The sequence below is a fragment of the Lepidochelys kempii genome, chromosome 1, assembly GCF_965140265.1.
Source record: "Lepidochelys kempii isolate rLepKem1 chromosome 1, rLepKem1.hap2, whole genome shotgun sequence".
In the NCBI taxonomy this organism is placed as follows: Eukaryota; Metazoa; Chordata; order Testudines; family Cheloniidae; genus Lepidochelys; species Lepidochelys kempii.
The window spans coordinates 143,029,827-143,057,112 of NC_133256.1; positions in this window are offsets into that span (position 1 = coordinate 143,029,827).

Genomic DNA, 27,286 nt, shown 5'->3' on the forward strand with positions numbered 1-27,286 from the left:
ATGTCTGACTTTATACATAGATTCCCATTCATGTACAAAGTAACCATCAAGTCAGACATTATTCCCAAGAGCTGTCGGGTACATAAGGGCTCCACATGGCATTTATTTCCTCTTATTTTACGCCTTTTAAAAATACATAGGCGGGGCTGGGTGTTCGTTTCTACACAATCAATGAACATGCGAGCACATCATTTTTACACAAAGCTACATTTTAATGATAAATACGTGTGACTAAAATAACATCAACCAGTTTCTGACCCCCTTTATGAAATGTCTCTGACAAGCTAGATTTCCTCCTTCTGCTGCACGGAAGGAGCATTCCTGTTTGCTTTGCCTGCCAGTTTTTATTTTTCTAATCCTCGCTCCGTGTCTGGAGTGAGAACGCGATTTGGAAGGAAAGTCTTTTTAACTCGGGAGAGAGGAGATCCTGACACCAGACACATTGTCACATACACCCTCGAACGATCATTGTCACGATTCAATGCCACAACTTCAAAAAGCTTTTTTATCCTTTCTTAGTTATTGGTATTCTTGAACGCCATGTCAGTAATAATTGTAATAAAAAACAAATCTAGAAATCAGGGATTACATGCACAGATAACAGACAGAGCGCCTGAAAGCAACTTAGTTACTGACTGACCGGATTTTACTGGTTAGTTGTGTTGTTTTTTTTTAATGAAGGCTACTTTTGCACATTTATTGTATTATAAAAACAATAATATGTTGAACGGTCATAATAAAAGAAGAATTAGTGGGCTGCATAAACGAGGAAAAGAGAACTCCTGCTTTTATTTTTTCTAATTTCGGTTAACATGTTCATTTATCCTCTCTCTTTAATATTAAGCAAATAAATTACACTTTAAGTGCATAGGTATAGAACACTTCTGGCTTGTTCTCCCTGATTGCTCGTCTGATAGGTACCCTGTTAGCTGGCAAAATAAATAATAATAATAATAATAATAATAATAATAAATAAATAAATCGGCTTTATCGGCTATCACGATCAATAACTAAAATGAAAATGACAAATGTAATACTGCAACCTGCATGAGACTATAAAGCTGTCAAAAAATCTGTTGGTTGTTGCACAAATTTGGGCTGTCTACACCATTGGACTGGATGTTCACATGAGCGTCTAAGAAACCGTTTTCCTTACACGGGGAAGGTTAAGTTTACGGTGCATTTTTGTTGTTGATGTTTTACTGACACTTGCAAGAAACGGGCAAGAAGGCATTGGTTCTAAATCTCCAAACTGGAGCGATCTGGAGTACCTGGCTCCGCATGAATCTGAAACACTTTCATTTGAGATGCTTTACTTTATGTATCGTGAAAAATGGTCGGAAGGGGCTCAGGCAGCCCCTCTCTGCCCGGGTCCCCCCACATTCAGCTCAACCTCTTCCAAACATGTATTTAAACAATGGAGATAAACTTCACTTGGAGCCTGCCGGCCAATGGCAGGGGAGACAACGAGCCCTGACTGCGCGCGAGGATCCGCGGCGATGCGAGCTTGCCTTTGCCAAGTCATTTGGTTGTTTTATTTATTTTTTTAACAAACTTTCATTCATTTACGGTCTTTTTCCCCCCTTCAACCTGCTAATTTAACACTGGCGCGCGTTATTGCAGTGTTAGGGGGAGAGAAAGAGAGAGAGAAAACAACACTACTGCAATGATCCAAATGATACAGTAGAATTATAGCAATTATAGTTCTACTTGGAGAAGAAAACCTTGCTGAGATCAGCCAAACAAACTGATGCCTTGTAAGGATAACAAGCTTCTGGATTGACAACCAATGCTGAGAAAGGCAGGAGGGCACAAACGGAAATATTTGCCTTTTTTAACTCCAACCAGCCAAGATTAACCTCCTCGACTGCTGCTTTCATAGCAATATCCACTTCAGCTCGGTGCACCCAGGACAGGGTATATATTTTATTCGCACTCACAGTTCTATCCGCGGTAATCGGAGACAATGAAATGTAATCCCCCTTGTGTAGCCTGAGCCACCCCTTCCCCCACTCCGAGTTCCACACAAGGGTTTGCCCTTTGCAGAGTGTAAAAGAAAAGGCTCATGGAAATGTCTACAACGGGTGGAGAATTGGATTGCCCATGAAGCCTCTTCGTTCGGGGCTGGTTTAGCCGGCTAGTAGCTACTCTCACTCTGGTCAAAGCAAATGTCCCTCCTCTACACGCTTTAACCGGTAGCTCTACTTGGCTCTTTCCAGAGTAGCAGCCCTGTTAGTCTGCATCCGCAAAAAGAAAAGGAGGCCTCGTGGCACCTTAGAGGCTAAGGTGCCACGAGGCCTCCTTTTCTTTGTACTCGGCTCTTGGGAGCGAAATCTCCAGCAACCCAGCCCGCCCTAGGTAGCGGAAGTGGCATGCCTGATTAGTGCGCTGCTAATAAAGTAACTTTCTCTCGCTGCAAACTCTGCCACTTCCCAGTTGCTGGCTCCAGGGAGAGCGCGCCCGCCGGCTGGGCTGGAGCGTTGCTACACATCGATCCCCGCTCTGGGTACACACACACTGCTGTGCCCTCGGCCCAGCGAGCCCAGCTGATCGCGCTTCGGGGCGCCCCTCCTGCGGCTCTGATCCAGGCTGCAATGCAGCTCTCCCCGGGGTGGGATGCAGAGGGCTGGGGGGCTGCGGATCGTACGGCTCCTAAGACCCTGTGTGTGTGTGTGTGGGCGGGGAGCTGCCTAGCCCCATATCCTCCCCAAAGGCCCACCGGTACGGCTGGTCCCCTTACATTCGCGGTTACCAGCCCTCTGAAGGGGGGCGGCAAGTGCTGTGTGTAGGTCTGGTTCTCAACTCGGGGAACGCTGGGCTTTATTTGGGACCAGCCCTGGAGAGAGCCAGCTCTTGGTGCACAAAACCCATCAGTTAACGCAGGCCAGAAACTCAACCGCTATTTCCTAGCAATTATCCTCCCCCCACCCCCCATAAGGCAACCTGTATATTTGCAGGGTTGGCCCGATGGGCCACAAGCTACTGCCATCAATAGAAGGGCTCCCACTGATGCCAGTGGGCTTTGGCTCTCGCCTCCATTGCACAGATTAGGGCATCTTTCCTTAGCAAGAGTTTTGCTCTCTTGAGCAAGAAGCATGTTGGTTACCAGGAGCGGGCGATGATGATCTGGTCAGTTCTTCCCTTTGCAATAGCCCATCCCCCCCTCGTTTTGGGGGGACACGGACCCTTCCCGCAGAGGAGCCAGATCTCTACAGAAAGCCCCCGGAAAGCTGGAGCGCCCAGTTTAGTCCCCGCTAGACTCTCCTCCATGTGACACATTATTGATGTAGGGTTTGTGGTATAAAACTGCCCCGCAGCCTTCAGCCCAATTCTTTAACAAGGTCAGTGTAACCTGAATATCTCTGCGCTTTCCTTAGGGGGGCAGGGGGGCGGGAGAAGGAGAGGGGGAGGTAGGTTAAGTGAAAATATCAGCGGTGAGAACCATATTTCCTTGGCTTGTCAATACTCACTATACATAGTTAATCATTTATCTTCCCTGTCTCAATGACACATGAAAAGGAGAGTTTTTCAAGGCAGCTGCTTCCTTTTCCAGAAGAATTAGCGGTTCCCGGAAGGACAGGTCTCTGAACATCTGGCCTAGTTATGGTGAATTTATGTAGCTTACAATTCGAATCGCCCGAACCTCAGAACATCGTGAAATGAAGTGACTCCTGTCTGTGTATTTTACCCCTAACTCTCTTAGCCTTTAATCAGGAAAGGATTTTGATGTCAAGCCTGGAAAAGAAATGGTTTAAAGCATCTCCAGGATCTCTTGCACATACACACGTTATATTAACAGACAGCAAGGGATAGATAGGCTTTAGGAGGTAGCTACCTACTTTTAACTCAATGTTCCACTTTATTTTGGATGAGAAAGAGCAGATCCAAAATCTCCATAGCATTCTGTTGGATTTATGACAAACTCAGCTGCAAGCTCAGGGGCTTTAATTGAAACAGCTTCCCCTAGAAGAGCTGGGGAAACTCTAAGTTACCTCTGCAAATTCCATTTTGCTGTAGTTCTTATACCACAGGACATCATTGTAGTAACTTAGCATCCATCGCAGTAAAGAGAAATAGCTAAGCACCATCCTAACAAAGTAACAACAAGAGGAAAGAACACCTGAATAAAAAATACTAAAATATGTTTATGTTTTTCATCCTTTCTGACAAGTTCCTCTCAACACTAAAAGCAAGGAAGCATACTGTGGTTACATGTACTAATTACATAGACAATCAAAGGTTTTTTTGGGTTTGTCTAAGTCAGTTGTTCACTACCTTTTCCTTACCTGTGTTACAAGGTCAGCAGGTAGTTTGGGGACCACTTTGCTATCTAGTCGAAAGGAAAGGGAAGGCAGTTGTGATTCCTTAAAAATTGTCCTGGGTTGTGTTCTCTAAGTGGTTGAGAACCTATGGTCTAGAAGAAACAGCTCTGCTGGGAGAATTAATTACAATATGGCAGACCCCTGTCACTGTTAAAATAGGGCTTAGTCTTGCCATGGAGACAAACATGTTTGAACAATGTCCCCAAGCCAAGTACAGCTTTGGTCTGCCAAAGTTTGTAGAATTAGGTCAAAAGTATAGTTTACTTCATGCAAGATTGTTTCAACTATGTTAGTGGACAAGGGAGTTGTAACTGGTTATTCAACACACTGTTTGTAAATTGTTGATGACCTCAAGTTAACCCTAACCGCTAAGGTCCACCTACGCCACTGATTGCTACTTTGTGTTACTGGGTTAGAACATGGTTAATTCTACACACAGTTTGTATACATACAATGTGTTTAGTGCTTTGGCGCCAATATTGCTTCCATTAAAGTCAATGACATCACTGATGAGTTCCTAACACTGTGGGTGAACCACCTCTAACCTTGCTCAGGAACTGGTCTGGCCCACAAATGACAGGCTGTAACTGGGGTTTAACATAGTTCTTTTGTTATGTAGAAAGTGTGATAATATGATAATAGTTAATATAATTAATAGTAACTATTTTTCAAGGTTAAAAACCCCTTATGTTAGATGTATATTTGTTTATTTTGTAAGAGGAAGGAGTCCAGCCGTTGTGGCTAAAGGTAGAAACTGTGCATCTGCCCTAGGTCTTTGCCTGAGAACCAGCGCTTCTCTGGTCCTCTTCTCTCATACTTGACATTCTTGGCCTTTGCCTAGAAGATGGAATACCTAAATCATTAATGTGTATGAGGAAAGGGAGAAGACCTGGGTGTGTGGGGATGTGTGTATGTGTGTGTGAGAGAAATGCAGATTATCTCTTGTCATTTACAATGCCTGGGCCCTACAATGCAAACAAACTAAGTTAATTTTAAGCAGAACTTTTAAGCTATCCTTCCAATTCTCTAATTTTGAAATACACCTGGAAATTTACCTGCCTGTTTTTCCTCTTTATTTCTATGCAAACTGAGTTTCCCCTCCATCATAACTATACTTATTTCCTGACAATGACAGCTGCCATTGGCTAAGTTCTAGGTCATTTGCTGTCACAGAGATGTTGACATGTCTGCGAGTATTTCTTAAATACTAATTGTTATTTTTCAAACTGATTCCTTAGAACTCCCTGTCTGGATAGCCCCTGACAGAAAAACACCAGAAATGTCTATTAGAAGGAGCAGGCAGCCCAACCTCTGTAAGCCCCAGCCCATGTGGTGTTTGGCTCATGCCATAGGACCCTACCATTCAACTAGCATGATCTTTGAACCCCAAATCTGTGCTGTGCACCTCTCTCAGGGGAAGAACGCTTTATCCCCCATGTGGCATACATTTCCCACATTTCATTTATCCTGAATTTAAAGATATTTTCTAAACCCAGGGTCCTTCTTTTAACATTTATTTGTACCTGCTTTCCTTGTGCACCTGGTACATCACAGTAGGTTGAGGTGGCACACAGCTGTTGGGTTATACACTCCCCTTTGCTACATGGAGCAAGCATGTGGGAATCGGGAGCAGTGCATCCAGGGCACCTGCTTTTGGACCCTAGACTGTGGAAGCCCTTCTTTGAGCATTACACTGACAGTACCCTATTGATTTGGCAGGAGCAGAGTGTTCTTCATGGTGTCATCCATTTGGAAACCTTGGAGACTATCTACAGAACAGTCATCACTCTTTTACCCAGGCTTCTCTCAGCAACATCTCTCAGGGAAGGCAGATTGACCAATAGAAGAAAGAGGCCAGGCCATGGCTGTACATGTCTCCTACAGCTGTGCTGCCATGGGGCTGGAAATCACTGTGGTGTCATCGAGGGCTATGGGATCCCACCAAGGGATTTAGGTGCCTAATGCCACTTTAGCCATCTACATCCAAAATTTAGATCCTCAGAACCCATCTCCGCATTCAACAAGCATCTAACCCCATAGGTGCCCAAAGTCCATAAGTGCGTACATTTCTGCTGGAAAGGTCCCCTAGGCACTTACATTTCTGCTGCTGGCCATGCACATAGCTGCCTAAATCTTGATACTCAAGCACCTAAGCCCCAGTGGGATTCTCAAACTAGTCGTTACCTCACCTATCTTGCTTGTGGAGTCCAAAATGGAAGGCATGCACTGAGCACACCTACCAGATCTGGCCTTGTGCAAAACAGCAGTGGTGCCCTTGTAACTGCTAGCCCAGTGGTTAGTGCACTCCCCTGGGATCTAGGTGACCTAGTTCATTTCTCCCCATGCATGATGTGGAACAGAGATTTGAATCTAGGTCTTTCATCTCCCAGCAGGGTGCCCTAACTGCTTGGCTGTGGAATATTCAGGGCCAGTGCTTCAGTACCCTCCTAGTGAAAAAGTTTTTCCTAATATCCAACCTAAACCTCCCCCACTGCAACTTGAGACCATTACTTCTTGTTCTGTCATCTGGTACCACTGAGAAAAGTCTCGATCCATTCTCTTTGGAACCCCCATTCAGATGGTTGAAAAGCAGCTATCAAATCCCCCCTCATTCTTCTCTTCTGCAGACTAAACAATCCCAGTTCCCTCAGCCTCTCCTCGTAAGTCATGCGCTCCAGCCCCCTAATAATTTTTGTTGCCCTCCACTTGACTCTTTCCAATTTTTCCACATCCTTCTTGTAATGTGGGGCCCAAAAGTGGACACACTACTCCAGTTGAGGCCTCACCAATGTCGAATAGAGGGGAATGATCACGTCCCTTGATCTGCTGGTAATGCCCCTACTCATACAGCCCAAAATGCTGTTAGCCTTCTTGGCAACAAGGGCACACTGTTGACTCATATCCAGCTTCTTGTCCACTGTAACCACTAGGTTCTTTTCTGCAGAATTGCTGCCTAGCCATTTGGTCCCTAGTCTGTTATTAATAATAGTTATTATCTTTCTATTGGTTTGTAATTTTCTTCTCTTCATTATTTTACTAGGGATACTTGTTGGTAATTGCCAGGATCATTTTCTTTCCTTATCTGAAGATTAGTACCACATTTACTTCTCTCCAATCTTTATTTATCTCCTTGATTCTTCATAACTGAAAAAAAATTGTGAGCGGGATAGTAAAATAGGCTTCAATTCAGCAAACTCCAGCTTCAATGGGACTTCTCACATGCATAAAGTTAAATATATGTATCAGTGTTTTGTAGTATTAGAACCTTAATTAGTGCAAGTGCAACAGTCTACGGTGTGCAAGAAGGTTCAGGATTAGAACCTTAATGCCTTATTACTGTAGCATACATGTTATCAGTACTGACTCTAATTCATAATGTTCATAGGTTCTCATATTCCTTCACCCGTTCTTTTTCAATGGTTAGATTGTGAGGTCTCCATTACTCCTCATTTGTCCAGACTTTTTAAAATTTGTGATCAACAGATTTTTAAAATATTGAGTATTACAACTATTTTCATCATTAGTAATTTAATGTTTTGTCATTATTAATTTAATCTTTTTGTCATTTATTAATTTAAAAGCATGAAAAGAAAAAAATGACAGCAAAAAGAAGGAGGATTCCCCATTCTTCCTGGTGTTTAGATCTGAGAACCAAAACCCACAGCAAATCCAGCTCCTTCCCTTGGCATCTCCTCTTCCACTTGAGCTTCTCTAGCATTTATTCTAATTCTGATAGCTAAGGAAGATGAAACAGAGTCCAGATCTACCAGAAACGCATGGCTAAAAATGCATGTGTGTTTCCCTTGATACACACAGTAAAATAGGGAAGCATGCAGAAGTGAAAAATCAACATTGCAAAAACATGTCTACATAGGCTGGATTTCAGACTAAGGCCTGGTCTACACTGCAAAGTTAGGCTGATGTAAGCAACCTTGCATTGACCTAGTTGTGTGTGTGTGTCTACAGTTAAATTTGTCTCCCACTGATGTAAACTCTCCATTACACCAATATAGTGACACTGCCTCCCTGAACAGTGTTGCACCATGGTCAATGTATTGAGGTCAATACAGGGTGAATGTAGACACTGCATTACCTATGTTGACTCCAACAATCTTCCAGCAGCTGTCAAACAATGCCTGACACTGACCGCTCTGGCCACATTTGTGAATGCCACTGCCCAGAGATCAGGGAGAACAGAAGGTCCTCCCCACCCTTTAAAGCCCAGAAAATTTTGTAAATGCCTTTTCCTGGTTGTCCAGCTGGGTAAGCACACCTAGCATCTCTCCATCGTTATGGGCAACTGCCCAGCTGACCATGCTGGCTACACGCTCCATATACACTCCCACCTGGAGTAGGCAGGAGATATCGGATCTCCTGGGCCTGTGGGGAGAAGAGGCTGTGCAGGTCTAGCTATGGACCAGCCATTGACATATGGACATCTATGAGCAGATTGCATGGGGGATGCAGGAGAATGGACAGGACAGGGATCAACAGCAGTGCCATGTGAAAGAGAAAGAACTGCATCAGGCATATCAGAAGGCCAGCAAGGCCAACAGTCGATCTGGTGTCAAGCTGCAGACCTGCTGCGTTTACAAAGAGTTGCATGCTGTGCTTGGCAGAGACCCTACCACCACCCCACAGACCACTGTGGATACCGCCAAGGAGCCTGAGGCACAGGCTGCTGGCATGAACAGCTCAGATAAGACGAAGCAGAGCAGGAAGAGGAAGAAGATGGGGGACATTCAATCGGGTGGGGAGGGTGTCCATCTGTGCCACAAACCAGCACCTGTTTGAGCTTCCACTGCAGTCCAGTCAGTCCCAGCAGTTGAGCATGGGTGAGCCCGATGCAGGGGAAGGAACATCAAGTAAGTGTGTACATTTATTTCCCATTACAGTGATGGCACCCTCAGCTTTACAGGATACGGCTATCGACTTTTCATTAATTTACCCATGCTAGAAGAGGCAGTGGAACAACCAAGAGAGGTAGAGTTGCTCTCTGCTTTTCATTCCCCTCTGGGGTTAGCCATGTGTGTGTGGCGGGGTGGGGGGGAGAGCGGAGGGGGGAGGGGCAGCCATGCAGAGCAGTTTGTTTATGGAAACAGGATGTTGCTTGAATCCTTCTGAGAGATCTTGAAGAAACTTTCATGGAGTTACTCTGCAATCCTCTGCCAAAGGTTTCTAGGGAGGGCTGCCTTATTTCTTTCTCTGCAGGAGGACACTTTCCCACACCACTCAGCCCTAACTTCAGCAGGAACCATTGCAGTATGTAGGTTAGCAGTATGTGGGCCTGGGCGGCTTCAGAATGCCAGCAGCAGCAGTGTTCTCTGTGCCTTTGTCACCCTCAGAAGTGAGGTAAAATCACCACCGCCTGTGGAAAATGGTGCCAGTATTTGGTGCCATTGCCCTATGCTCATCGTTTCATGCAACCCAGAAATTTCCTCTTCATTTCTCTCACTTCTGGTGGGCCATACTGACTCTGGCTGGTGCTGGGAGTGCTACCGTGCAGAAATACTCTGAAGCAGAAGAATCAATACGCATGTCTTGTTTAAAACTCTAGAGAAGCAAGGGAAAGGAATTCTGAATCTTAACTTTCACTTTCCACTGTGACCATACTGACAAGGGTACCTCTGTGTTTTATCTGGAGCTGCTGCCATTGCAGCCTTCAGGGTCTCCCCATCCACAACCACAGAACACCTGAGCCAGATGAGGAGGAGAAAGAAGAGGACTCAGGATGGTATGTTCAATGAGATCCTACAGGCCAGTGCTGCATCAGACCATGAGCAAAGGGCATGGAGGATGAATACTGAACATTGTATGGAAAAGCAAAGAGTGGACAAGAGAAAGGCCCAGGAGTGGAAAAGGGAACTGCACCAGGACATAACCGGGCTTCTTCAGTAGCAAACATAGATGCTGCAGACTCTTGTGGACCTACAGGTTAAATAATCCTGGGCTTGCCTCCCTTTGCAGTCCCTGGAGGGCTGCAGTGTAGCACGTGCCTACACCCCCCCCTCAACATTCCACATGTCACCAGGGGCTGCGCCCTACCTCTACCCCTCCACACCGGGGAGCATTAAGGACAACCACAGCTTCACATATACTGACCAGTGAGAGCCACACTTGATGTATGTGTAGCTAAAATAGACATGAACGTTCCTTCTCCTTCTTTAAGCTCTGTTCCATACATTTATTAAGATTTTAATATATTTGCTTTTAATTTGCACATAATTTTTTTGATGTATTTTTGTTATTCAATAACACTCTATTGTTTGGAAAATAATTAATCTTTATTCATTCCCATCATATGCTGCAGAATGGCTTGTGGCCCTCAAAGCACCTACTCCCTTGTGATTGTGCACACTGACAAACACAAAGTAGTAATCATGAATGTACAGCAAGCATCACAACAATGATAGGTACGTTGTCAGTGTTATATTCATAGATGTACCCCAAACACCACAGAATTCCTAACAGGCTCCCAAACTTCAGGTCCAGGTCCAGCTCTTTCAAAGCCTCCCTGAGCCATATAGCTCTGTCTATGGTCTTCTGATAGCCCTTGTATCTGGCTGTTCAAACTCAGCAGACAGCTGCTCCACCTCTGCCCTCCATCCTGATGGCCACTGTTCTCCCTGTGCCTCACAGATATTATGTAGGACACACCAGGCAGCTATGACCATTGGGATATTTTTCTCACAGAGACCCAGTCTTGTGAGTAAATAATGCCAGCGTCCCTTCAGCCTACCAAAAGAACATTCAACTGTCATTCTGCATTCACTGAACAGGTACTTGAATCTTTCCTGGGTGCTGTCAAGGTGATTGGTGTACAGCTTCATGAGCCAGGGTAGATCCCTACTGCCAAAAGAGTAGGCTGGATCCCTCAGGATCACTATTGGTATTTCATCATTGCACACTGGGATACCTACCCATGGTGCAGCTCACTGTGCATCGACAACAGCACACCTGGTGCATATGTGCAGTGCCGATGCAAGGATCCAAGTATGCACATGCACAAACTGCAGCGGCTGTATGCTGGTGTAACCTTTGTTGGCAAAAGTTTGTAGTGTAAACATGCCCTAAGATGTCTCATGTGTCTTACTAAGGCATCACTCCATGTATAGAAGGGAATACTGAGTTTTCATATACCCTGTTGGATCATGGGTTGATCTTTTTGTGCAGGCAGGGACTGAAGCAGTGCTCACTGAAGTCAATGGGAATTTTTCTATTGACTTTAATGGTTAGTGGACTGGCCGCATAATGTCTGCTTAAATCCTCTGGACCCCTTTGGGCCATAAGCATCATTCAGCTACCTACCTCTTCAGGCTCCCATTTAAAAATCTTCAATTCAGCACTGAGCTTCTTTATTCTAAATCATAGCTACGTGATTGGTACCTAGTAATAAAAAACTAATAAAGAGGAACAACCTCCCCCCCGAGAAAATAGATGTGACCTTGTTTCTAAAAACTGTTACAAAGTTTCTGTGTGGTGACAGCAGCAGCATTTACACAATCCTTCTTTCATGATTATTATTAATTTTATTAATTTTGGCCAGATTTCATCCTCCAGCCTCTGAATTATAGGCAAGGAAAAACCTTGACCTATATTAAAAGTATGCAGAAAAACTATGTAAAAGTCTCCTTGACTTGTCCAGGGAATGGGTCTTTCTTTCCAGTGCTGAGTGGGGTGAAATAATTCTGTTTTGAATTTCCAGTCATTGACATGGGCCACTTCTGCTCTTGGATGCATCGCTCCAATTAAGTTCAGAGAGTGTCACTCCTGTGAGTCTGAGAGCAGAATTTGGTGTGTTGTGTTTAGTTTGGGATTTAAAGATGGAGAGAAAAAGACAAGCTTTAAAATTTTAATACTTATTATCTCAGTGGCTTTGTAGAACAGCATAGCCCAGGTTATGGGTCTGAAGGTCTTTTTGAATCCTTCCTTTCCCTTGCCTCACACATGTTCAAGTCATGCTGCTTTTCACTTTATAATATTTGAAAAATCTGACCTTTCTTTTTGTCCACATTACTAACACCCTGGTCCAGGCCCTCACCATCTCATTTCATGATTACGATAACCTCCTCCAGTCAGTCATCTTTGTTTCCATTCATCTTTGTACTTTCTTCCACATTACCCTTTACACATGGAATGCACTCCCTGAGCTAGCTTGCTACACTTTCAAATCCCTCAAGACCCATTTCTGCTGTGATGCCACCAACAAATCAGTCCACTAATAATAACTAGTGTGAGGGACAGCCATTTTCACTGATATTTAGTGACTCAACATCCTCCCCAAGTAAAAATACTTTAAAATGATTCAGAAGCATCAAGTTGTACACATAATTAAGCAACATAAAAAATCTGTCCTATTATTATATTTGAGTCCTATTATGGGCTTCCTGAACTCCTATGCTCTAAACATCATGAAGTCCAGAATGCAGCTGGCAGTTATCTCTCTCACCCCAGGAACTGGACCATATCAGCCACACCTTCTGTCACATTCACTGCCTTTGAATCTATGTCAAATTCAGAATTGCCAGTCTTCATCTTTAAAATGCTCCATGGGCTATTTCCATCCTGTCTCTCTGATCTTCTGCTCTGGCATCGGCTCTTTCTTTCTGCTGTGACTCTCCATCTCTGCACGGGGTGTCTCTCTCCTGAGCCAGTTCCTTTAAGGTGCTTATCATGTTGATTAATTCTGCATTACTTTAAGGGCAGTGGTGGATTCTGTCGCTCCCGATCTCTTTGAAGATGCCTTTCCAAAAGATATGCTTTAGCCAAACACAAGTTATTGGGCTCAGAAAAGGAGTAACTCAATGAAATTCTATGGCATGTGGTACACAGGTGGATTACCTAATGATCGAATAGTCCCCTTTTCCATTAAACTCCATGAATAAGAAAACTCAGGAAAAATTCTAGGTATAATCATTGGCAACTCATTGACGATACCTGCTCATTAAGGAACTGCTCATTAAGGTCCAAAAATTAGTGTGATGATCAAAAAGATAGACTTGTCTCACGTTATATTTTCTATGCTATTTTCTGTTGTATGTGCTGACTAGAGCTGAGCAAAAGATTCATAACAAATAATTGATTTGTCAAATTTATCTTTGTTCTTTGCTCATGGAATATCCATGAGCAGAACATGATTTTCTCCAATGTATTTGTTGTGTGAAATTATCCAGCAATTTGTTTGAATTTGTAACAGTATGGATTGATTGCAAGCAGTCCTCTGTGGGTATTCTCTATTTGCTATTCAGAACTGTGTTAGTTAGCTGCGACTGGCGTGATAGGTCACATGGTATAGTTTCTGTTGCTTGACTGGATAAGTGTGCAAAAACGTCTGGTACAAATAATTGTGTTCATGAATGTGAAATGTGTTTTCTACCTACACACATGCAACTTTGGGTTGTGTTTTCTGCAAGCATTTGTGCCACTGAAACTCAATTGCTCCAGGGGTGTGAACATAGCTGAAGCAAATCTATTAAAATTTAAATGAGTTTTCAAGGACGTTTTTGCATGCTATTTGATGAAATCTAGTGTTGACCTTCATCTGGTCCTAGATGCTATTTCAGTAAATGCATTCTCAAAGGGACAGAGCACAAATAAAAATGATCTAGAGAAGAGCATGAGTGGAGGCATGGAGCTGATATGGCAGTTCCTTGCTGAGGGGATATTGAAAAGATTAGGTTTATTTAGGTTTATTTATTTATTAGGTTTATTTATTTGTCAACACAGGGACACTTGGGGATTGTCTACACTTCAAACACTACAGTGGAACAGCTGCAGCACTGTAGCTATGATGTTGTAGTGTTTTAGTGTAGACACTAGCTATGCTGATGGGAGGGGTCCTCCTGTTGGCATAGGTGATCCACCTCCATGAGAGGCAGTAGCTAGAGCAAAGGAAGAATTCTTCCATTGATGTAGCACTGTCTACACCAGGGGTTAGGTCATCTTAACTACATTGCTCAGTGGTTTGGCTCTTTCTGAATGATGTAGCTGATCTGAAGATGTAGCTGGGTCAACCTAAACTTTCAGTGTAGACCAGGCCTCAAGCAAATTAATCCAAATTAACTGAAGGTATGAATTTAACATGGATTAGCTAAATTGCATTAACCCCCAGTGTGAACACTCTTGTTAGAATTAAAATAGCTTAAATTCAGTTTATTTTAATTCACTTTGGAAGTCAATTAAGATAAACCAAATTAAGGACAATTTAATTCTGAATAAATTGTTCACACTGGGATTTAACGCAGTTTAACTAATCCACTTTAAAGTCACACCTTTAGTTAATTTGGATTAATTTTCTATAGTGTCCTTATATAGACAAGACCTTAGTTTAGAAGCAGGACTAAAAGGAGCTATGCTAATAGGAGGAAGATACATAAACTTCTTATGATATAGCGAAGAGCTGTCAGATCATTCTCCTTATTATCAGTAAAATAATATTTATTATTATTTATTATTCCTGTGACACTCATTGTCACTTGGGATCATCTGAGGAGTACTATAGTATTGTAAGAGTTTTAAAAGTTTTAGCCACTTACATGATTCGAGGAGTCTTATGCAAAATTAGAGGAGTTTGAATTTTTTATGGCATAAACTGATAATCAGTGGTGACTAGAGAAAATTCTTCAATAGCCACATGTTAAAAGTATTATACAATGTATTAGGCACATTATGTGGGTGTGTGGTGGTAATTTTTGTGTGTGTTGCTGGTTGTTTGCCTTCTTCTGGAGCATACCTGGTACAAACCACTGCTGGCTAAAGAGCAGATTGACCACTGATCTACTTTGTTATGGCAACCTACATTTTTCTCTCTAAATCTCATTGTTTAACATTCTGTTTCTCTGTAACTTGTGATTGAATTGCTCTGTAAAGCATTCTGTGGTGCTCTAAAAGGATGTTATATAAAAATAACTTGTATAGTATTGAAGTGTGAATGAACTTGAAATCTGACAAGTGTGACATGACTCTCAGTTGAGAGTCATGAAGTGGAAAGGTTCCTAAAATGCTTTAAAAGGACAGACAGTATTGTCAATAGTGGTAAAATAAACAGAAACCAATTCCCAGCAGAGTTTCTTTTAAAGTACCAACTTTACATTTACAATTTTAAATGTAGGACTACGAAAGTATATGAGAGAGGCTAAAATGGAGAAAGACACATGTGTAAGGAAAATCCAACATTCTGAACTAATTAAGATACAGGTAAATTAGACTTTGAATTTCAAAGTTACGCCTTCTCCTGAAAAAAACATTTACACTCAGGACTATTTGCATGCATAAACAAACAGCCAGGTGTAAGTGTTTGCAGGATTGGGGCCCTAGTTAGGTCTAGTAGTTCCTCCAAAATGTAGAAGGTTTCTCAAGTGAAAAACTTTACAGTTAAAGGCTGAGAAGGGGACATAAGTATCTTCAAATACATAGAAGGTTGTCATAGAGAGGACACTGATCAATTGTTCTCCATGTCCACTGAGGCAAGAATAATCAGCATAGCTTGCAGCTAGGGAAATTTAGGTTAGATAGAAGGAAAAACTTTCTAACCATAAGGCTAGGTAAGCAGTGGAATAGATTATCAAGGGAGGTTGTGGAATCCTGGTCACGGGAGGTTTTTAAGAACAGGTTAGATAAACATCTGTCAGGGATGGTCCAGGTATATTCAGTCCTGCCTCAGTCTGTGGGGATGGATTAGCTGGTCTCTTAAGGTCCCTTCCAGACCTACATTTGTATGGTTCGGTGACTTGGCAGTTCAGACAGTTGAAGTTTATTCGAATTTTGATTTGAAGTTTTTATTCTTTTTTACAAATAACATAGTCTGAGTTTTAAGGCTCGTACTTGCTTCATGATTTTAGAAACAATTCTGATGAGCATGGTAAAAAACCTGGGTATGTAGATAACTTTGGTCACATCTACAGAGTGCAGAATTCTCAAAAGCATAGGGCATAATTTATTATTTTGAACCAAGTCTCTTTCTGTCTTTATACTTTTTATCAAACTGTTAGCAGTTTAATATCTATGGAGACAAGATATTATTTTTACTGTTGTAAATTAAAAGTGATTTTGTAAAACTGTAGGAAAACTAATTTTAAAACATTTGATTTGACTTAACAATTATTGCTCTGATCCTGTAACCCCGAATGCTCCTTATCCACAAATCATTGAGGTTTCTCAGGTGAATGGCAGCTTATTTGTATGAACAAAAGCTGGCAGGATTGGGCCCAAATTACTACACCATGAATATTTAAGACTTCCTGGTTGAGCTTTTCAAAGACGAGTCGGGAGTTCAGCTACACAACTCATGTATTTTCACAAGGAGTTGTGTGCTCTCGTTTGCTTTGAAAACCTCAACCTTTATGTAAGTCTAACGATTTCAGCTAAATATATGCAATGTATCTTTCTTCTTCTTTGAAAGTGGATGAGAAGTAATGGGTTAGTTCTATTCCATATAGGTTCTTATGCCACCCTCATCACTGTAGTATCCAAGTGCCTGATGTGTAGACTTTCCCCTACATCCATAGAGTTGCTATATCTTGAATTAAGCTAGCTCCACAGAGTAGGCTTAGTTATACCTACCAATGAATCTCTCTCTTGGAACCTTGTTGCAATCCTAGCCAACTGGAGTTAGACTGATTTTATGATTGCCAGGTGAAATTAATAGGACAATTATTTGCATGTGTTTAAATTTTCCTGCTCTCTATCTCCTGAAATTTGACTTGGGTTTTGTACCTTAATGAGAAGTCCTGCTGGAACACGGCTGTGCCAAGGATTTGGTGTTAAAAGGCTTTGATGAAGCTGGATGTTTTCCAGTAATCAGCTAAATGGGCAAAATTATTTTTGTTCTCTCGAATTCGGAATAGCTTCTGATCTGCAGTATGACACATAAAAAGCAATATCCCTGTAATGTGGAAAAGTGTTCATTTCATTTCTGCAGTAACAGTGCAATAGGAACAAAGGAGCTGAACTAAATTCAGTGCATTTCCTTTAGTATGAGTGCTAGTATTTTTGCAAAGAAAGCAAAAGGAGTGCACATCCAGAGAGAAGCACACCCCATTTTATTGCTAACATGGGGAAATGAGTACTAAATGTGAGTGCTTGTTCTAATCTTGTGCTGTTATGTTAACACAGCTCTGATTTACAGGTACATATTGCAGTTTGGATCCAGGGGTTCAGAGAATGGGTCAAGTTCCTCAGCTTGTATAAACCAATCACTTCAGTGGAGTTATGCTTGTTTACACCAGCTGGGGATCTGACCCACTAGAAATAGGGCTGTGTTTTTTTTGTCAGGTTCTGATAAGAAGAGGGAAAAGATCAGGACCAGATTCTAAAGCTATGTCTACACTGCAATGAAAGACCAGTGGCATGACTGGCCTAAAAAATGCAGGGGAGATATGTGGGCTCAGAAAACCTGCAACGGGGATAGATATAAGGATCTGTGGGACTAGAACCTGAGACTACAGAGCCTGGGACACATGATGTTCCTCTTTCACCACCAGCAGGTTGTAAACTGCTTTTTCCAAGGAGCAGTGTGGAGATTAGGTGCCACAGGAACTAATGCCCAAAGGTCCAGAGTGACAATACTCTTCAGTTCTCTGATTGGCCCATGCTCACTATTTAATCGTGGAGGGTGGCCCAGGAAGTTGTCTGGGCAGTTGCACAAGTTTCTGGTTTGCTATGATGTCAGACCTCACCTTGCTTTATGATTGCCAGTCTCTGACCCCAGATTGACTCTCACCCTGACTTCTGCCTCCTGATTCCAGTCTGGTTACTACCTCTGATCTCTGACAGCAGCCTGATGCTGATTCTTGTCTATTGATCCTGGCTCAAGCAATTACTCAAATTCTGGCTTGTTGACTACCGTCTTGTGGCTTTCCTTGGCTTGTAGATGCCACCCCACCTATGACTACTAGGCCAGACTGCCTATGCTCTAGTCCTTACAGTGGGTCCCAGAGTCTGGGCTCCTGCCTGAGCCTGAATGTCTGCACTGTACCTTTTAACCCCACAGCATGAGTCAATTAAGCTGGGCTCTGAGACTTGGTGCTGTGGGTTTTTTATTGCAGTGTAGATATACCCAAAGTCAGACCTGAATACTAAAGAATTCCCATTGCCAACTGGCTTTCACTGTCTAAAAGTTATGCAAGGCATGGGCCTGGTAGGCCTTATAGAACAGGAATAAGTTTTTTAAAGTGACTTAGGTTCCTAAATTTTATTGACTTTCAATGAGATGTGGGCTCCTAAGTCACTTGGGCACTTTTGAAAATTTTACTCCAGTTTGAAAACTTAAAAAAATTGTGGATTACTCAAACACTCTTGGAATGGTGTTTAGCTAGTCCCCAAGCTCTTACTTGAGTCCAGAGGCAACTTCTAAATCTCTAACCCACTGTATTAGGGTGACTGTCCCTTTAAGGGTAGTAAGGACTAGTAGTCAGTCAACACCTGTTCTGTGCTGTGTCCGTTAAATCCTAGGACTTTTTCAAATAGTGGGAGACCTAAGGAAGGCAGAGCTAGGTGTTTGGAGAGAGGAAGATGATTGCAGGGGATAAGTTAAGGCATAGGAATCAGGAACTTTGTAGAATGGAGGGGCAGGGCTCCTCTCTTAGCCATTTGGGACAAGCTCTGGAAAAAAGACTATGTAATCTGCCTTTCTCTCAGAACAGGCGACACACCAGCAGGAGAAAAGGAGTACTTGTGGCACCTTAGAGACTAACCAATTTATTTGAGCATGAGCTTTCGTGAGCTACAGCTCACTTCATCGGATGCATGCTGTGGAAACTGCAGAAGACATTATATACACAGAGACCATGAAACAATACCTCCTCCCACCCCACTCTCCTGCTGGTAATAGCTTATCTAAAGTGATCATCAAGTTGGACCATTTCCAGCACAAATCCAGGTTTTCCAGTAGGAGAAGTTCTGCCTGCTGAATCCTCCTATCCTGAGGGTGAAAGGACTAATGGAACTGGGGGGAGGGGAAGAGGGGGAAAGGACCAGCTGGAGGAGAAGCTGTCTGAGGCTCTAAAACTACTTAAATTATTACTCCAGCTCCAAGGAGGAGAGCTGGAGGGCTCTTGTCTCTAGGATAGAGACAGAGGGATTGTTTATATTACAGAGCAGCTAGAGAAGTACGTTTCTTTCTGTAGAAAGAGTTAATAAAGCAGACAGCACAAAGGGGATCTTTGTTTGAACTAACCTGGGGTCTGGGTAACTGAAAGCGCTGAGGCTGGGCACTGCAGAGTCACTCTTGACCAGCAGGGAGTGCTACAGAGTTGGTCTGCCCTTTTTCATCCCACTACTAGGCATAGCTGGACTTCACTGGCCTGGATCCTTGAAAGAAAAAATACATTGGACCCCATTAATACCTTAAACCTCACCATCTATGGGAGTTACATTTATTGGTGGGTTTATGGTATTTCCCATTCAAAATATAGAAACTACAACAAATCACAGCCCAGTTAAACATGGTAGTGTGGCAAATGTTGCTCTTTTCAGGGTATACATACATGATGCATCTGAAGAAGTGGTTTTTTACCCATGAAAGCTTATGCCCAAATAAATCGGTTAGTCTTTAAGGTACCACCAGACTCTTTGTTGTTTTTGTGGATACAGACTAAGACGGCTACTCCCTGATACTTGACATAATAATTGAAAGCCTCAGTGGGGCACCAGGATTTTGTAAACCCTAGAATGTCATTTCAGAACATAATTTAATCTGGGTCTGTGTAAAACACTGCTATTGAGGCAGCTTTCTAGTTATGTAATCCAGACTGAATTCTGCTGTCCTCATTCATTTAAAACTCCCATTTAAGTCCATGGTAATTTGCCTCTGTAAGGACTTTGGGATTTGATCTTTTGGTATTAAAGAGAAATGTTGAAACCAAAATCCAGATACTTATAGAAGTGAGATCAATTTCTTCGGAGTAGAAACTATGTAACGAGCCCTCTTATAGATGGTAGCTGCTTTTGAAGAATGTTCAAGTAGTAACCTTCTTCACTGAGATAGAAGATGGTAGAAACCTTTTTAAAGGGGTTGGGTGGAATAGGTACTGTATTTGTTAGCAGCAGTGAGGAAAAACTGATCTGAAGACCATCTGTAGGTACTTATTCTATCGTCTTATTTCTGCTTGGATTTGATGTCTCACCAGAGGGGCATTAAAAGTGTCTATTGATGATGTGGAAAAGACCCTTCATTTGCTGATTCCCCTCTTTTCACATCATGAACGCCACTGCATGCCATCACAGCCCAGTGCCATATAATATATCTCAAAGGGGGCTCAGAAATAGCATTCATTTTGTTTCAAGCTTGGCTCTTTTACAGGCTCTTGTGAGTTTCATTTGCTTCAGATATGTGCTAACACAGATCCACTATTAGTGCTTTTTTCTTTCTTTCTTATGCTTTGCCCATTCAGAAATTCTAATGTACACCCTGCAATTAAACAGGAACAGCAAATGGGAGTTTCAGAGGACATAGCTGCAGATCCTGTGCTTGTAGATAAAGTGACTTGGTAAATTGTGTTTGGTCTGCCTATTTACTGTGTGGCTGAGTTTTGAGCCCCTGAACAGACCAGGTGAGAAAAGTGTTTCCCATTTGTGTGCTGGTGAGGATCATGTGGCTCAAACCCTTGGGTCTTTGATCAGACCCAGTATTTAGAGTTTGGAGACGGAGTGTAGTTCTTTCTGTTTAGGTATGGCTCTACATGCATAGCAGATATGGACGATGAAGGAACTACTAATGTGACTTGCTTGGGATGTGTGAGCTTTCCCTTTCTGCTGAAGCACAGAAGAGATTTATGTTTCAACACTATTCAAGCATTCCTGGATAATCGGATTCCAAAATTGTTGCCACAGATGTCACAAGGGGAAGGAGTGGAAATAAGGGAACTGGAGAGAGGAGAAACCAAAGAAGTGGACTGGTAGTTTGTAACCGAGAGGGGAAGAAAGAACTAGGAGGCATTCAACCTGGTTAGAACTACTGAATTGTTAGAAGATACTCAATAAGTCAACAACTGAGGAACCTGTCTCTGGAGGAACAGAACCTGAAGCTACAAGAGACATATTCGATAGGTGTCCTTGTGGTATGAAGCAAGCATCTAACAAAAGGGGTTCTTCAAGCATCCTAAACAGGTAGCCAATAATTATCAGTGACTCCATATTAGGAAGAGTGGACAGAGAATTCAGCAAAGGACAACAGGAAGGTGTGCTGTCTCCACAGAGTTAAAATATGAGATGTAACTGAAACTGGGTGGGATTATGAAGTTGTCTGGATGGGATTATGAAGTCTTCATTGGTGGTGATACACAATGGAACCAGTGACATGACATTGTATGGAGCTACACAGATCACAGAAGACTTCAGGGATCTTGGGAGGGAGATGAAGAGGAGGAAATTCCCAGTGATATTCTCAGCCATCCTTCTGAACCACCAGACAAGAAGACAGAAAATACTGGAGGTGAACAGCGGGACTGGTATGAAGTTGAAGATTTTGTTTTTGTGGGTCATTGGGCCACACTTTAGCAGGCTAGCAGCTTGTGAATGGGCTCCTCCTGCAGCTCCTGAAAACCTGTGCTGATCAGCCCTTCTGTTGAACTGTACAGAACACTTGGGTACCTTCACCAAGTGTGTTTACTATTGTTTCTTCCTTAAGCTCCAGGTACAGCACAGTACGGCAGCAGCTGGATGGAGTTCCCTTCCTGCTTTCTGGGTCAACCATTTGTACAGCTTGCATTCTTCCCTGGGTTCTCCAGTTGGTGAGCTGATTGCACCATTTGCTCATCAGGCTCCCTTATAGGTGTATCCTGTCTACTCTTCCCAACCCAGTCAAGCTACCTACCTCTTATTCTAACCACTCCCAATACCCTTGGGTGATCTAAGTGACCAGGGTACTATTTCAGGGTCTAAGCCCGTCCCCTCAGCTGAGAGGGAGGAGTCTTTGGACTCAGGCCACAACTGAATACTAGGGACAACTCGTGATAAAAAACAGGGACAGGAGTGCGATCGATGCCTGAAAATCAGAAATCCAAAGGGTGGCATGGAGCAGAAACCTCTGACAGTGCCCACTGCTCCTCAAAGGCATCTAAGGAGTCAGTGGACACTGCCCTGAGGAACTGTGCTTGGAGATGTGATTGGATAAGGGACTGGAAATAGCTCCACTGGCACAGAGTACTTCCTCATCCAGCCAGGTGACCAGGGTGCTGGCTTCCGAAGGGCTTGAGTTGTACTGCTGCCAGCACACTGTCTCAGGGCTGTACAAACAGGATAGCCTGCATCTAAAAACTGGGGGACACAATTTTCTCCACTGGAGATTAGTTGGAGTAGCCAGGAGAGCATTATACTAATAATGAAAGGGAAGGTGCTTAGGAGATAAATACTATTCAATCTCAAACTCACCATGTTGCAAACAAATTGAAACAATGTGACAAAGAATGTGGAGGGAAGATTTTTTTAATTACTTATATACCAGTGCCATGAGTTTGGGTAACAAGGAAGAGGAACTGGACATTATCACTGATGAGAAGAATTTGATATAATTGGCACTCCTTAAAGCTGGTGGGACAATTCACATATTGGGAATGTTAAAGTCACTGGTTTTAACCTGTTTAGATAGGATAGAGTGGGTAAAATGGGGGGTTGGGAGAACTGTACATTTGAAGACACCATTACCTCTTTTGGACTTATTCAAAACTCAAAACCACAAGATAGTGAATGCATAAGGATCAGTGCTAAATACCAAAGAGTGCTATGAAGGATTTCATATCGGAGATCTCATGCAGCCAGGAATAGAAACTCCAATGACATTTTCAAGTGTAGATTTTTTTTTTTTACACAAAAGGTGTTGCACCCAAGATGAGGTATTTGTATTTTGGACTTCTATGACAGATAAAGATGAATTAATCATTCGACTCAGTTTGTATTGCCTAGGAACCAATGATCATGATCCATATTGAATGTAATCAGGTACGCAGAGGAGAGTCCCAACAGGAACATAAATTTCTGGTGCTTCAAAAGGGCTAATCTCACAAAGCTGAAGAAAACGGAGTGAAATTTAGACAGAAGAATGTGAGTGAAAATGGGGAGTTCAAAAAGAGTTTATTATGTGTCCAAAAATCCAGAATCAAGGAAGAGGACAACTTTGTCTAAAAGTCCATCTGGGTTCAGTGGCAAAGTGACGGCAGCAATTAGAAACAAATAAAAAAAAGATATATAACAAATGGAAATAATGGGAAATAGACAGCCCTCATATATATTAGAAGGTTTGAAGTGTAGAAAATTGGTAAGGGAAGCTAAGAACATTGTGGAAAAATCCATGGTTGGCAGGACTAATGACAATAAGGAAAAGTTTTTTTTAAGTACATTAGGAACAAAAAAATCCTAGCAACAGTATAGGTCCATTGTCTGATGGAAATGGTAAAGTGGTTTATGATGCAGAAGAGGCAGAATTAATCAATGACAAATTCATTGTTTGTTTGAAAGAAACAGGTGATGTACTTGTATCAGATGAGCATTATCAGTACTTTCCAGGCCATTAGTAAACAAGGAGGACATTAAACAATATCTAGTAGAGATAAACATTTTTAAAATCAGCAAGCCTGGTTAACCTTTTAGGACCAGAATCCTAGAAAAGCTGCCTGAGAAGATCTCTGGCCCACTGATGTTCATTTTAATCAGTCTTAGAGTACAAGGGAAATTCCAGAAGACTGCACCAATATTCAAAAAGGGTAAGCGGGATGACCCATGTAACTACAGGGCAGTTAGTCTGACATTAATTTTGAGTAAATTAACTGAACCGTTGATATGGGATTCAACTAATAAAGAATTAAAAGATAGGAATATAATTAATGCTAGTCACTGTAGTTTTATGGAAAATAAGACTTGTCAGACAAAACTGATTTCATTCATTGACATTACAAGTTTGAGTAAGGTAACTGTCTAGATGTAATAGGCATAGATGTTAATAAGAATTAGTACCACATGACATTCTGATTAAAAACTAGCACTGTACAATATCAATACGGCACACATTAAATGGGTTAAAACAGGCTAATGGCCAGATCTCAAAAGTAGTTGTTAATGAGGGGAGTCATTGCATGGGCCATTTCTAGTGGGGTTCCACAGAAATTGGTACTTGGCCTGATGCTGGTCAACGTTTTCCTCAGTGACCTGGAAATATAAAATCACTGGTGATAAAATTTGTGGGAGATATGGACTGGCAAAAAGGTAAATAATGTGGAGGACAGAGCCATCTGGATTGCTTGGTAAGCAAGGCCTATTCAAGCAAAAGGTATTTTAATACAGCTAAAGGCAAGGTCAGATATCTAGGAACAAGGACTGCAGGCCATGCCTACAGAATAGGGACCTGTCTCCTGGAAAGCAGTGAGTCTGAAAAAGATTTAGGGGTCACAGTGGACAAGCAACCCAACATTAGCTCCCAGAGTGATGCTGTGGCAAAAAAACCTAATGTATAAATAGGGGAGTAGGAGAAGGGAGGTGACTTTACCTCTGTATATGGCATTGGTGAGACTCATACTGGTGTCCATGTATTTAAAAAAGATGGTGCCGAAAAGATCCACAAAAATGCCTGGAGAAAAGCCTTATGGTCAGAGACTTAAAGGGCTAGCTCCAAAGAGGGGGCTTAAGCTCAGCTTTACAATACCTAGCATTAGGTACCTTGCTGCTTAATGAAATCCACAGCCCCGAGTTAGGTGCACAGGCTCCCTTTTGATGCGTGGGGAAAATTTGGCATCTAAGGGAGCCATGAAAGCTAGCAAAGTGAGCAGGGAGCTGCCTAAACAAGTCAATAGGAAATGATGAGCAGAGGGGCGTGGCCTAAGCCTTGCCCCTCTGACCTGGCTTTAGGTGCCTAATTCCCCTGCCTGTCAACCCTTGCGACACACAGAGGCCCCTTGGTAAAGGGTCCCCCTATTCTTTGCAAATAACTCAGCTCAGACCTGGCAAATTCATTATCAAACACGTCTTGCAGGATTTTTGTCCATAAAGAGTAACAGATAAGGTAGCTACAGAAGATTTGTAACTTGTCCAAATTCATAATCATTGAAAGGCATGCATGAGTAATATTTAAGAAATAATCTATTTATAGTGAACTTACGTTTATGGACTTGGTGTAAAAGCTAGTCATTGATGGCCCATTCAGATAGGAGGAGTTGTCACCCCTGCCCTATTTAGGCAGGGGTGCAGAACAAGGCTCAGTAGCTTAATCTTGCTCCATCCTAAGACTATCAAAGGTTATCAAAGACATGTGTCTACAATCAAAACCGCTTTGAGATAAAAAAACCCCCATGACAACGGACAAGGAATCACCCTGCCTATGAATAGAGACAAAAGAGTGTTTCCGTAAACACATCAAGGAGACCTCTTGAGCAGACGTGTTCTCATGAAAAATGGGATCCTACTTCCTGTGAAGCCAGCCAGCTCTGCGACAGACCTTAATTTGGCAGGCGTGGGGAACCTACTTTATTAGATAGGAAAGGTAACTATTGATAAGTGTAGATTCAGGTTCACGTTTCATTATTTTGTTTCATAGTGTAACCATTTGTTTCCATCACTCTCTCTTGTTTCTAGCTGAACCACTATCCTTTCTTAAATTAACATGGGTTTATGGAAAATAGTTCCTGTTAAACTAACTTAATGCCTTTTTTTGGGATGAAATTACAAGTTTGGTTGATAAAGGTAAGTGTTGAGGTAATGTATTTAGACTTCTTAAGGCATTTGAGTTGGGACTGCATGACTTTTTGATTAAAAAAATAGAACAATATAAAATTAGCATGGCACACACAAAATGGATTAAAAACTGGCCAACTGATAGGTCTCAGAATATAACTGTAAATGGGGAATTGTCACTGAGTGTGTCAATTTCCAAGGGTTCCTCAGTGACTGGTTCTTGCTCTACATTATTTAACATCTCTATCAATGCCCTGGAAGAAAACATAAAATCATCACTGATAAATTTTGCAGATGACACAGAAATTGTGAGAGTGATAAATAATGAAGAGGACAGATCACTGATTCAACAAGATCTGAATCAGACAGGTCAGAAGCAAACAATATCTTTCAATACACTTAAATGTAAATGCATACATCTGGGAACAAAGAATGTAGGCCATGCTCCCAGAATAGAAGACTCTGTCCTCGGAAGCAGTGATTCTGAAAAAGATTTGGGCACCGAGGTGGATAATCAGCTGAACATGAGCTCCTAATGCAACGCTATGGCCAAAAGTGTGATCCAGGGGTTCATGAACAGGGGAATCCAAAGTAGAAGTAGAGAGCTGTTTTTTCCTCAGTATTTGGCACTGCTGTGATCACTGCTAGAATATGTATCCAGTTCTGGCGTCCACCGTTCTGGAAGGATATTGGAGAGGGTTCAGAGAAGAGGCACGAGAATGATTAAAGGATTAGGAAACATGCCATATAGTGATAGACTCAAGGAGCTCAATCTAATTAGCTTAGCAAAGAAAATGTTAAGGGGTGACTTGATTACAGTCTATAAGTACCTACATGGGGAACAAATATTTAATAATGGGCTCTTCAGTCTAGCAGAGAAAGGTGTAACATGATCCAATGGCTGGAAGCTGAAGCTAGACAAACTCAGGCTGGAAATAAGGTACACATTTTTAATGGTGAGCATAATTAATGACTGGAACAATTTACCAAAGGTCATGGTAGACTCTCCATTGCTGACAACTTTTAAATCAAGATTGGATATTTTTCTAAAAAGATATGCTGTAGGAATTGTTTTGGAACTCCTATGGCCTGAGCTCTACAGGAGGTCGGATTATTTGATCAGTGGTCCCTTCTGGCCACAGAATCTATGAACCTTTTGCTTTATTACAAATTCTGTGTTATACAGGAGCAGGGGCTTAAAGTAAAACTAACAAACTGGAGTACACGGTTCCTTTGGGGACAGAGGATCTAGGCACAGGCAGGACGTGAAGCTTCCCCTTGGGAAAGCTAGCTCCCTGTCCCACCTC